Here is a 10547-nt window from a genome sequence, read left to right on the forward strand (position 1 = left end):
TTCTTTATTAGTTCTATTCCTAAGTATTTTATCCTTTTTGTAGCAGTTGTGAATGGGAGTTCATTCATGATTTGGCTCTCTGCTTGTCTATTGTTGGTGTATAGGAATGCTTGTGATTTTTGCACATTGATTTTGTATCCTGAGACTTTGCTGAAGTTACTTATCAGTTTAGGGAGCTTCTGGGAAGAGAACAATAGGGTTTTCTAGATAAAAGATTGTGTCATCTGCAAACAGAGGCAGTTTCATTTTCTCTCTTCCTATTGGAATACCCTTCATTTCTTTCTCTTGCCTGATTGTCCTGGCTAAAACTTCCAATACTATGTTGACCAGGAGCGGTGAGAGAAGGTATCCTTGTTTTGTTACTGTATTCATGTAATTCTCATGACCCATCGGAATTTATTATTTATCCCTTCTTTAAAAAAATAAAACTAATATTAAGTGGTGACAAACTAAGTAAAAGAACTAACAGTGGAGCCCCCAGACTCATATCCCACTGCCTCTAGGAAATTGCTCTAGAAATATGTTATAATTACATTTACTCACACTTTGCTTTTAGAAGGCTTGGTCGTCAAAATGAACTGTGGCTTTTTGAGAATTTATACTCAATGACTACCATGCTATGAATCCCTATTTTCAGAGGTTTTCTTTAAGTAATTGAAAAGTCCTTTCCTTCTGCAATTAAAACAGGTGTACAATTTGAAAATGGGACTATTTCTTCTGTCTTTTCTTATTTTAGCCATATCTGACATTTTATTGGCATGTATAAAGCAGTTTAATTTAAATAGATGAGTACAATTTGAAGATAATATACATGGGTTATCCTTATTCCTCTAAAGAGCAAATGTATTCTTTAAGCTTCTATCTTCACAGACTGATTTCCCTAAATTATGTTTGAAAAAAATGTTTTTAATTGAATTCCAATCACACATGCATATGCATGTACATATACACATACACAAAATTACATATGCAAAACCTGGAAGCTTATTCTGCTCTAACACTAAAAATGTTTTCTTATGAAATCTCAACTTAATAAAAAATCCTGTATAATAATCCTGTAATTAAAAGAGCTACATCAATACAGGGGAAAGGAACTGAAGACTAGAAATTTCAGTCTTGCATTAAAAAGTTATATTTTTCTACAAGAATTCAATAATATTGGGAAAATATTTTCCAAAAGAAATACATGAACATATTATCTTAAACATTTCAAACAATATAGATAAAAACAAAAAATAAGCCTAGTTCCAGCCCCCTTGTTTCCTTTCCCTATGCTTCTTGTTGCTAGCTATAGCTTCATAAACCATCTGATGTGTATGCTTCTAGATATCGTCTATGCATGTACATGCACATATACATTTTTCTTACAATCCAACCCTTCCACTTCTATTTATAAAAGAGAAATTAAATCAGCACACATCTATACAAAGAATTAACTACAAATTTCCATAGCTGTTTGATAAGTAATAGCCAAAAACTTTATATAACCTAAATGTCCATTAGTAAGTAAGTGGATAAATAAATTGTAGGCTATCCAGACTACAAAACACTCCCCAGCAATAACAAGGAATCCACTATTGGTATACACAACTATCTGTTAAATATCAAAATAATTATGCTGAATGAAAGAAGGCAAATAAAAAGAGTGCACTGTGTGATTCCATTAATATAAAATTCTAGAAAATGTAAACTAACCTATAGCAACAGAAAGCAGATCAACGATTGCTTAAGGAGAGGTACAGGATGAGGAAGAGCAGGAAGGGAGGGAAAAGAGATGAAAAAGAAGAGTTCCTGGGTGATGAAATTGTTCATCGTGGTTGTGGTGGTAGTTTCATGGTTCTACTCATCTATTAAAACATCAAATTGTACTTTCAAAAATGTGTAATTTATTGTATGTCAGTTTTACCTACACACACATACATACTTCCATTATGTGATGAACAGACCAAGAGGTCCCATATCAATTGGAATTACAAATATTTGATGCTATCCTATCCACAACAAGAATAGTAACAGTAAAAAGTAATTGTCTCTAGGAACTGGGACAGGGGATAGGAAGACTTTATGCTTTATATTAGAACCTTCTGCTTCATTTGATTTTGTTGGAGGGGCACCATGTGGAGGTATTTATCTTATTTCAAAAGTCGTTTCTGAAGATAGTGTTAAATGCCTACACATTTTACAGAAATGAAATTTAACAAAAATGTTTATAGTAAAAGGTTAACGGGTGTGAGGCATCATAAATGACTTTTTTTATTTTTCTACTTTTTAAAAATTTTCTTAGAAACTTTAAATATTTTTTGAAAGTTATTTTTAAATACTGATTTTCAACCTTCTTCTTAGCAGCGGCATTCCTTTCAAATAAAACTTTACATGATTTTCAATTTTTGAAATGTATAAAAGTTACCTACCTCAGGCTCATGATTTTTACTTTTTGTCTCAGGTCTCAGTATCTTGCAGCCCATCCTCGATCTTGATGCCACAATGATGTTTCTAAATTTATCTCCCTATGTACAAATGTGCCATTTTTAGTACAGTAATATCCAGCCTTATCAGACTCAATGACATACTTTTGTAAATATTTCATAACTCCCCTTTACCATTCCAAATGAAATTAATATATAATATGTTTGTATATATGGCAAATATTTGTATACATTACACATATGGCATATATGTGTGTGTATATATTGCATATACTTGGGGTGTGTGTATATATGCATACATCATACACATACTAAATATATATACACATATATACAAATACATATAATTATGCCACCTAATATTTTGGTGAAACTATTAAAATATTGGCATCCAAAACGATGAGCAAGTTAAAATGCCTTTTTTTTTTTTCCTAAATGTACTCAGAGTAGGTGAACAGAAGGTCAAGCATGGCTTCAGACACATAACTTCATAATTTTTCTTAGCCTTTCAAACTTCTTTTCTTTTATCCATTTAATGATTAAAGCATAGTTTTTGGACTAAAAATCTTAATGTCTTGGACTCTAGAAAAATAAAGAGATTGGGGCCTGGCATGGTGGCTCACGCCTGTAATTCCAGCACTTTGGGAGGCTGAGGTGGGTGGATCACCAGGTCAAGAGATCGTGACCATTCTGGCTAACAAGGTGAAACCCCCTTTCTACTAAAAATACAAAAAATTAACTGGGCGTGGTGGCGGGCGCCTCTAGTCCCAGTTACTTGGCAGGCTGAGGCAGGAGAATGGCGTGAACCCGGGAGGCGGAGCCTGCAGTGAGCTGAGATCACGCCACTGCACTCCAGTCTGGGCGACAGAGCAAGACTCCGTTTCAAAAAGTAATAATAAGTAAATTAAATTAAATTAAATTAAATTAAACTAAATTAAATTTAAAAAGAGATTACTGAGGCCTGGAGGCAGCTTTCACGATCTAGGTAGAATTTTAACAGGGCCTTGAGAAAGGAATAGGGTACGATTTGAATAACAGAAAAGGCTTGTGGTTAGGTTAACTTTTATTTCACTTTCTGAATTAAAACCCAGTAAACTATTAGAATGAGGATGAAATGGGATTATTTTAGTTTTGCTATTTGCAAATTAATAGCTAAACTAATACTAAAAATCCTACACAATCAGGCTCAGACCCATTTTTTCAATCTAACTTTTCAATGATCCGCAAAAACCCTACTCTCCAAATAGACCGATTGATTTCTACAAATGCCTTACACGTGTTTTGGAAAGAGGATTAAAAATCTCAAAATAACTCAAATAGTGGCACAATATAAATATAGTTCTTATTTGCATTAAACTATCCATAGTATAAAGCAATGCCAAATCTGATCGTTTTTCTAACAGAAATTTTTTAGGAGACATTTCATGAAGAGAGTAAGGGTAAGATTAATATGACAGAAATATAGTAATATAGGTGAGAAAAGAAGACAGTGACCTTTGATACTCAAAGGTAATCAGTGTACTGTTAGTCCAATCAATTGCTACACAATTTTTAGCTAAGAGTTTTACTATCTTTTGTCCATGCACCATTAACACTTTCCTGCAGTAGATTTTATTTGCTCACAATTATTTGCTCTCTTGCCAATTTAGCCATGTCTAGTTTAGTTCCCCAGCCTACAGATTCGGGGCTTGTCATGCAACATCCTTTGGCCAGTAAGATGTGAAAGGACTTAATATTTAACATACCTGCATAGAAGTTTCCCATGCCATTGCAGTATTTGGCTTGGTCTTTCATGTATGCCTTCTGACAAGAAACAGAGCTGTCTCCAATAGAAACAATTCCTTCCCTCTGAGTTATAAAATGCAAATATTTGGGGAGATGCACAAACCTAACCTACAACCTAGACCCTATTCCAGCTCAGTACAACCCATAGTTACCCCAAGCCCACATGTAATGTGAATAATAACAAAAAAAGTATTGTTTTAAGCTACAGGGATATTGAAATTATGCAGAAACTGACAGTTAAAATTACATTTTGTATTGTTTTTTGTGTTTCCTTATTGAAAAAAAGAGAATGACCAGATGTTTCTAAACATTATAACAACAAAATAGTTATTTTCACCTTTTTTACTACTGAAAAAATAGTCAACTAGCATTTGTTTACACTTAACATTAAAAAGATCAGTTGAAATTTGCAGTTTCTTTCTATTGCTTTTATATCATAGCATAATTTCTGTCTCGCTGTTGAATGTGCATATATACTATACGTACATTATATATATATAACTATATGTATGCACTAGCATAGAAGACTGTGGTGTGTTATATTAATTTGTGGGATTCTAAATATTTATTAATTTTTTCCTCATCTGCAAATATCTGGTGCATGATCTCCTAAATGAATTTTTTATGCTTTTGGTTCGTTATCCAAAAAATGTTAGTTTAGCTATCCTGATTAAGTATGACCTATTGCTTAGCCAAGCAATTTAAAGTGAGAATAAGTCTCAAAACTGTGAAACACTGATTTTTATTAATAAATTTTTTATAAAAGCAATCAAATGAATCTCAAAATACTAACTCATTTTAAAGACCCAACTATTGGAGAAAAGTCCCTTATTTCTTTTAATACAACATTCACACTATCGTAGCATTAAAGATACAAACCATGCTACTATAGTTTGAATGTGTCCCCAAAAGTTCATATGTTGGAAACTTGTCCTCAATGCAGTGCTGTTGGGAGGTGGGGCCTAATGGGAGATGTATGTCATGGAGGCAATGCCCTCACGAATGAATGAACGCAATGAATTAATCTCAAAAGTGAGTTTATTATCAAGGGATTAGGTTCCATATAAAATAATGAGTTCTGCCCTTTCTTACTCTCTCATCCTCTTTTGCCCTTCCGCCGTGAGATGATACAGCAGAAAGGTCATCACCAGATGCCAGTCCCTCAATGCTGCACTTCCCAGCCTCCAGAACAATAAGACAATAAATAAACCACTCTCAGGTATTCTGTTATAGCTGCACAAATCTGACCAAGACACATGCCTTGTATTTTAAACTAGATGTAGAATATATAACAACATGATGATATAGACCTGCTTAATGAGCAAGTATTTTATCAGCTGTTATTTAAAGTTAAATAGTTTACTTGTCAAGAATAGCAAAATATCTAAGATTATTCACTACTTGAAAATCAATGTTAGTATGCCAGTTTCATGAATGCTATGTTAGAGATAAAGAACTTTATTGCTCTCAGCTCTTCTGAGCCAGAGCATACTTGCATCAGTGTTTATTGCCACCAGGTCCAAGAGTGGGGATGCAATGGGCCCAGACTGATACTGCATATATGTGAGTTGCAGTACAAAAGAGGAACCCTAAGTTCAGGAAATCTGAATATTTCATAATGTTCAGTAAGCATGCCTGCCCTTTGCTCTGAAGGGAGACACTATGCCTATCTTCCAAGCCTGCTTGCTTAACAAATATCCTTGAAAAGAGAGTGTGAAACAAAGAACAATTAGTGTCTTTCAACACAAATTGTGCCAAATCATGAAAGACCCATAGGGCATTATCTCCCAACACACTTCCATATAAATCCTAAGGGCCTAACTGAACTCAGATTAATATTAAATAAATCAGTAAAACCAGTAAACTCCAGATTTAAAATTCATAAGAAAATATAAATGAATCTAAAATCTAAAATATCATATTTGGATATTATTTTAAAATTTAAAATAATATCAGATTAAATATAATAATCTATATCTAAAATATAAATATCTTGAAGGAGGAACTTTCTAAGATTAAAAATAATAAAGGAAATTTCAACAGAAAAGATTGATGGATTGAATTGCATAAAATTTGAATATCAACATAGCAAAACCCATTAAAATAGAAATAAAAGACATATAAGAGACTGGGAAAACATTTAATTTTATTTAAACAATAATTACAATAGATACATGATTAGTGTTCTTACTAATGTAAGATGATTTTAAATGACAAAAAAAAAAAAAAAATCCTGCTGTCTCCTAACACTAATAATGAACAGATAAATCACAAAAGTTCAAATAAACTATTAACATTATTAATTTTCAAAAGAAATCAAAGAAACACAATGTTATCAATCAACAAAATTTCAACAAAAATTCTCATGACATAATGTTAAGTGAAAAAAGATGAAAAAATAAAGTATTTTTTTAAAAAAATACCTGGACTCCGAATATCCGCACCCGGTGCTGACCAAAACCCGTGGACATGGCGAACCAGGTTATCAAGTGCAAGGCTGCAGTTGCTTGGGAGGCTGGAAAGCCTCTCTCCATAGAGGAGATAGAGGTGGCACCCCCAAAGGCTCATGAAGTTCGAATCAAGATCATTGCCACTGCAGTTTGCCACACCGATGCCTATACCCTGAGTGGAGCTGATCCTGAGGGTTGTTTTCCAGTGATCTTGGGACATGAAGGTGCTGGAATTGTGGAAAGTGTTGGCGAGGGAGTTACTAAACTGAAGGCGGGTGACACTGTCATCCCACTTTACATCCCACAGTGTGGAGAATGCAAATTTTGTCTAAATCCTAAAACTAACCTTTGCCAGAAGATAAGAGTCACTCAAGGGAAAGGATTAATGCCAGATGGTACCAGCAGATTTACTTGCAAAGGAAAGACAATTTTGCATTACATGGGAACCAGCACATTCTCTGAATACACAGTTGTGGCTGATATCTCTGTTGCTAAAATAGATCCTTTAGCACCTTTGGATAAAGTCTGCCTTCTAGGTTGTGGCATTTCAACTGGTTATGGTGCTGCTGTGAACACTGCCAAGGTGGAGCCTGGCTCTGTTTGTGCGGTCTTTGGCCTGGGAGGAGTTGGATTGGCAGTTATCATGGGCTGTAAAGTGGCTGGTGCATCCCGGATCATTGGTGTGGATATCAATAAAGATAAATTTGCAAGGGCCAAAGAGTTTGGAGCCACTGAATGTATTAACCCTCAGGATTTTAGTAAACCCATCCAGGAAGTGCTCATTGAGATGACTGATGGAGGAGTGGACTATTCCTTTGAATGTATTGGTAATGTGAAGGTCATGAGAGCAGCACTTGAGGCGTGTCACAAGGGCTGGGGCGTCAGCGTGGTGGTTGGAGTAGCTGCTTCAGGTGAAGAAATTGCCACTCGTCCATTCCAGCTGGTAACAGGTCACACATGGAAAGGCACTGCCTTTGGAGGATGGAAGAGTGTTGAAAGTGTCCCAAAGTTGGTGTCTGAATATATGTCCAAAAAGATAAAAGTTGATGAATTTGTGACTCACAATCTGTCTTTTGATGAAATTAACAAAACCTTTGAACTGATGCATTCTGGAAAGAGCATTCGAACTGTTGTAAAGATTTAATTCAAAAGAGAAAAATAATGTCCCTCCTGTTGTGATGCGATGGGAGCAGCTTAACAGGCAGGGAGAAGCGCCTCTAACCTCACAGCCTCGTAGAGCTTCACAGCTACTCCAGAGAATAGTGTGATATTTGTAATTCATGAATATAATCAAGGACAAGGATAATTCAGTCATGAACCTGTTTTCCGGACTCTCCTTCACATAAATAATTGCTAGCTCATTAAGGAATATTTTAACATAATAAAAGTAATTTTTGCAAAAAAAAAAAATAATAATAATAAACATAAAAATAAAAAAATAAAAAAATAAAAAAATACCTGAAATAATGTCAGAAAGAAGTACCCAACAGTATTATTAGTGATTGTTAATATGGCTTCATATTACAGTAATATTATACTTACTTTATTTTATTTATACTTTCAAAATTTTTTACATTGAGCAAAAATTGAAAATTTTAAAACTTCAAAATAAATCAGGTTGAAATTTCTACCCTATGCCCATATGGTAACATACCACCATATGTTGAAATTTGAGAACCCCCATCACGCCTTCTAGCCCTATCCAGTTTCTCTTAACATTTCATGATACTTAAAATCTTCCTGATGGTGGCCGGGCACGGTGGCTCATGCCTGTAATCCCAGCACTTTGGAAGGCCGGGGCGGGTGGATCACGAGATCAGGAGATCAAGACCATCCTAGCTAATACCGTGAAACCCCATCTCTACTAAAAATACAAAAAAGTTAGCCGGGCGTGGTGGCGGACAACTAGTTCCAGCTACTGTGGAGGCTGAGGCAGGAGAATCGCCTTGAACACGGGAGGCGAAGCTTGCAGTGAGCTGAGATGGCGCCACTGCACTCCAGCCTGGGCGAAAATCCGTCAAAAAAAAAAAAAAAATCTTCCCATAGGTGTTTTCCTCCTTTGGATTTCTTCCAAGTATATAAATACCTGTTCAAAAATATAAATACCTCTGGTTATATTCACCAAATTAAACTAAGCATAATAAAATAAGCATAAGTAACAGTTTATCAAGTTTATCAGATATTTTACTTTACCATAGAGCAGAAGTAAGAATCAGATGGAGGAGGTGACACTAGTGATGAAAGACCCCAGAAGGGGGTAGTGATGGGCAACAATCAACAATGAGGTTTGTTTCTTCCCAATTTTAACTACAGCTGTCTCTGACATCTCATTCAAACATATTAGCCTCAGGATAATCTCATAAATTGCTGAACTGTTGGTTATGCCTGTAATAGTGTATTCAAAAAGATCTTATGAGACACTCTTTGGCTTTAGTTTCGCATCTATATGAATTACATAAAACTAAAACTGAATCCTATTTCTTACTCTGTATTTTTGTACCAACAAATATATTGACTACATAAACCTGTTATCAACTTTTTAAAATGTGAATTTGTTTTCATCACATAGATATGCTTTATTTGTTTTCTATTGTTGCTATTAATTACCACAAATGTGGTGGCTTAAAACAAAATTTATTACTTTACAGGTCTGGAGATGGGAAGTCCAAAACCAGTCTCCTTGGGCCAAAATCAAGGTGTCCTCAGGTTCCAACAAAATCCTCCTGGAGGCTCTTAGGGAGAACCTGCTTTGCCTCTTACAGATTCTGGAGGTTGCCACCATTCCTTGACTCGTGGCCATACACTCCAGCCTCTGCTCTTGCCACATCAGCTTCTCTAACTTTGACCCTCTTTGGCCTACCCTGGGATCTTCTTTCTGTTATCTACTTATCTAGTCTCCTAATTAAAAGGACATTTATAATTATAATACATTACATCCACCCAGGTAATTCAGCATGCTCTCATTATCTCAAGATCCCTAACCAAATTACATCTTCAAAGTCCCTTTTGTCATGTAAGGAACATAGTCACAGGTTCCAGGGATTAGGACATGGGCATCCTTGGGAGACCATTATTCTGTCTACCTCAATGTACACCAGTGGATTAAAAAAATCACTTACTGGTGTTTTAAATCTTTGAAACAAGTTATAGAGATATAAATAAGATGATAGCTATATAGAAAACTAAGAAAATCAAATATTTTTACTGTATTGAATACATCATCAATATGTTTGAATGGCATATAATAAATTTCAGAAAGTATTGTCATTTTATGGACCAAAGATCTGTCAATAAATTGCATGAAATGATTTTAAAGGTAAAGGAGTTCAAACATTTGTTTTATGAGCATTTGTCAAATTTGTGAGAATTTTTTTCCTTCTGAGATAATTTGAAGACTAAATGTCTGTAGATGTAGTAATTTACTGAGCAAAGAATGTCATTTAATTAAATTGTAACTAGTATAGTTGTTGTGACTGTGCCCTCAAGACCCTTTGAAGGTAAGAAAAGCGTGTCTTAAATTGTTTCTTCTGATTAGAAGTAAGGGAATTCTTAGAAGAATGTAGTGGCAAGTCAGAAAAGAAGAAAATTAGGCACTCTGTGCAAGTTCTTAAGTTCTGGTACTGCCAAGCAGCATGAGTAATAGAGAGACCTGGATAAGTGTCTGAAGAAAAGGAAAAAGCAGTGCAACTAACTAAACCCCAAATAGCACAATAACCAGACTGAAATCAGTGAAATCAGTCCACTTCACTAGAGGGTGAAGGTCTCACTCAACACTTCTACCAGGCATAGGTCAGAAAAATCCCTTAGTAGAAAAGTGGTATAATGTTTAAGAAAACTAAATTACTTTAAATTCTACCAAAATTTGTCATAAGTTTCCAGAGCACTT

The 10547-nt window shown here is 34.9% G+C and overlaps 1 pseudogene; it reads left to right on the forward strand.

Annotated features, from left to right (window-relative positions):
• The first annotated feature begins 6644 nt into the window (after window positions 1-6644).
• On the forward strand, window positions 6645-8094 carry LOC119620184 (alcohol dehydrogenase class-3 pseudogene; annotated as a pseudogene).
• The last annotated feature ends 2453 nt before the right edge of the window (window positions 8095-10547 follow it).

The sequence above is a fragment of the Chlorocebus sabaeus genome, chromosome 17 (genome assembly GCF_047675955.1).
Source record: "Chlorocebus sabaeus isolate Y175 chromosome 17, mChlSab1.0.hap1, whole genome shotgun sequence".
NCBI classification, from domain to species: Eukaryota; Metazoa; Chordata; class Mammalia; order Primates; family Cercopithecidae; genus Chlorocebus; species Chlorocebus sabaeus.